Below are 3,229 nucleotides of genomic sequence, written 5' to 3' on the forward strand. Positions count from 1 at the left end.
CAAAATTACAAGAGTACAAGATTCAAAACAAAAAGTACAAGATATTAAATTGTACGCAAGGACGTTCGAAAATCCGGAACCGGGACCAGAGTCAACTCTCACTGCTCGACGCAACGGACTAAAAATTACAAGTCAACTATGCACATAAATATAATATAATATTTAAATAATTCTTATAATTATTTAATATATTATATTTATTTATAAAACCGTCGGCAGAAGAAAACAACCAAATGTGAGCCTCCCCAGCTGGCCATGCGATCGCATGGCCTTGAAGAGCAAAGCTCATGCGATCGCATGAGCTCCTTTTTCAGTTCACAGGCCTATAAATTCGCAGTTTGGTGAACGTAAAATCCATCTATATTTCTCTTCTCCATTCATACGTAATATTTATATTTATAATTTATATTTTAATTTTAATTTTAATTATAATTCTAATAATAAGGGTATTTTAGCGAATGTTGTAAGGGTGTAAGTCGAAATTCTGTCCGTGTAACGCTACGCTATTTTTAATCATTGTAAGTTATGTTCAACCTTTTTAATTTAATGTCTCGTAACTAAGTTATTATTATGCTTATTTAATCTGAAGTAATCATGATGTTGGGCTAATTACTAAAATTGGGTAATTGGGCTTTGTACCATAATTGGGGTTTGGATAAAAGAACGACACTTGTGGAAATTAGACCATGGGCTATTAATGGGCTTTATATTTGTTTAACTAAATGATAGTTTGTTAATGTCAATATAAAGATTTACAATTGGGCGTCCCTATAAATAACCATTTACACTCGATCGGACACGATGGGCAGGGTATTTATATGTACGAATAATCGTTCATTTAACCGGACACGGGAATGGATTAATAGCCACTAGAATAATTAAAACAGGGGTGAAATTATGTACAAGGACACTTGGTATAATTGATAACAAAATATTAAAACCTTGGGTTACACTCAGTCGACATCCTGGTGTAATTATTAAACAAAGTATTAAAATCTTGTTACAGTTTAAGTCCCCAATTAGTTGGAATATTTAACTTCGGGTATAAGAATAATTTGACGAGGACACTCGCACTTTATATTTATGACTGATGGACTGTTATGGACAAAAACCAGACGGATATATTAAATAATCCAGGACAAAGGACAATTAACCCATGGGCATAAAACTAAAATCAACACGTCAAACATCATGATTACGGAAGTTTAAATTAGCATAATTCTTTTATTTCATATTTAATTTCCTTTATTTTATATTTAATTGCACTTCTAATTATCGCATTTTTATTTATTGTTATTGTATTTAATTGCACTTTTAATTACCGTACTTTTTAATTATCGCAAGTTTATTTTATCGCACTTTTATTATTCGCAATTTCATTATCGTTATTTACTTTACGCTTTAATTTAAGTCTTGTATTTATTTTTAATATTTTACATTTGGTTTTAACTGCGACTAAAGTTTTAAAATCGACAAACCGGTCATTAAACGGTAAAAACCCCCCTTTATAATAATAATATTACTTGTATATATATTTGTATTTTTATAAAAGTAAACTAATATAGCGTTAAGCTTTGTTTAAAGATTTTCCCTGTGGAACGAACCGGACTTACTAAAAACTACACTACTGTACGATTAGGTACACTGCCTATAAGTGTTGTAGCAAGGTTTAAGTATATCCATTCTATAAATAAATAAATATCTTGTGTAAAATTGTATCGTATTTAATAGTATTTCCTTTTAAATTTAATAGTATTTTATATACACCTCGCGACACATCAAGTTATTTTTGGCGCCGCTGCCAAGGAATCAATCTAGCTTAAAAGCCGAAAGCGCAACGCTAATATATATAGAAAAAAAAAAGATTTTTATTTTTAGTACGCTTTTGTAAAAACACGTTTTAAATATTCAAAAATATTAAAAGAAAAACAAAAATATAAATATTTTTTTTAGAGTTTGGTAAATATTTAAGTTTTATAAAGTTTCTTTATTTCTATTTCTTTTAGTTTGTAAAAATATAAGTTTATTTAATTAATAAATATATTTTATATTTTACAGCAAAAACAGAAAAAAAAAATTAAAACTCGAGTCCGGTACTGTAGCAGCCCACTCTGTGGCCCGAAACCCTAGCCCATGCGATCGCATGGCCGGATTGTTTAGGACTCATGCGATCGCATGAGCCCATCTGACACGCCAGACTGCAACTGCATTAATTACGGAGTATATTTTAATTATTATTATTATTAAAACCCTAATTATGGTTTATTAGTTAATTAATATATTAATTTAGTTTTATTTATTATTTGTATTATTTAGTTTAATTATTTAATTAAATTGTAAAATTAATAGTTTTATAAAATAAATAATATAAAAATAATATTTTTATAAAAATTGTAATTTTTACAACTTTTTGTATATTTTTATATTTTGTCCCTTTTTAATCGTTTTAGCGTAATATTTGTATTTTTAGCTCATATTTAGTTTTAAACTTAGTTTTTGCCATAGTTATTTTTACTTCTAGATTTTTAGGCTTTGCCGTAAAATCCCTTAAGTGCTTTTTCTTTAGACTAAGATTTAGGTGCTTTAGAATTTTGCGACGCCTTTCTAAGTTTTAGTTTCTTTTTAAGTTATTTCCATTTGGGATATAGTTTTTCCTGTAAGCTTTAATATTTTTAGACACCTTTTACCTATGTATCAATTATCATTCCAATTAGTAATCTCAATTTGCGATTATAATTTTAAGTTAGTTGTAGTGATAAGGTTGGGTTAGTCAAGTGTTTTTAAGTTTTATAAGTTTCTTTTGTTTTTCCGTCGCCTTTTATCTTTCTTTCTTATTTTTCTTTTTCGATCTTTTTCCGACGAACTCTTTTTCTTTCTTATTTCTCGCTATTCTAGTTTTTAGGACATAGATTTTTAATCTACTTCTTATCTAAATTTCTTAAAATTACGAAAATTTATTTTAAGTGGTAAAATTGATAGACATCAAAATTTTCTGGTTCGTAGTAATAGTTGGATTTGTACGTGGACCGGGTTATTGGAGCCAAACAGTCCTCAATTATATTGAGACCAAACGAATCCTGCCCCTCTGCTACATCTTTTGGCTATTCAAAACGTGGGCAAAATCAGAAAAGTCTATTGATTGGATAACTTATTATAATTTTTCTTTCCTTTTAAAAAAACTAATAGGATATTCAGTGAATGCACCGAGCAAGACGTTCACCACCTTTTG

Source organism: Rutidosis leptorrhynchoides, chromosome 2, assembly GCF_046630445.1.
Source record: "Rutidosis leptorrhynchoides isolate AG116_Rl617_1_P2 chromosome 2, CSIRO_AGI_Rlap_v1, whole genome shotgun sequence".
In the NCBI taxonomy this organism is placed as follows: Eukaryota; Viridiplantae; Streptophyta; class Magnoliopsida; order Asterales; family Asteraceae; genus Rutidosis; species Rutidosis leptorrhynchoides.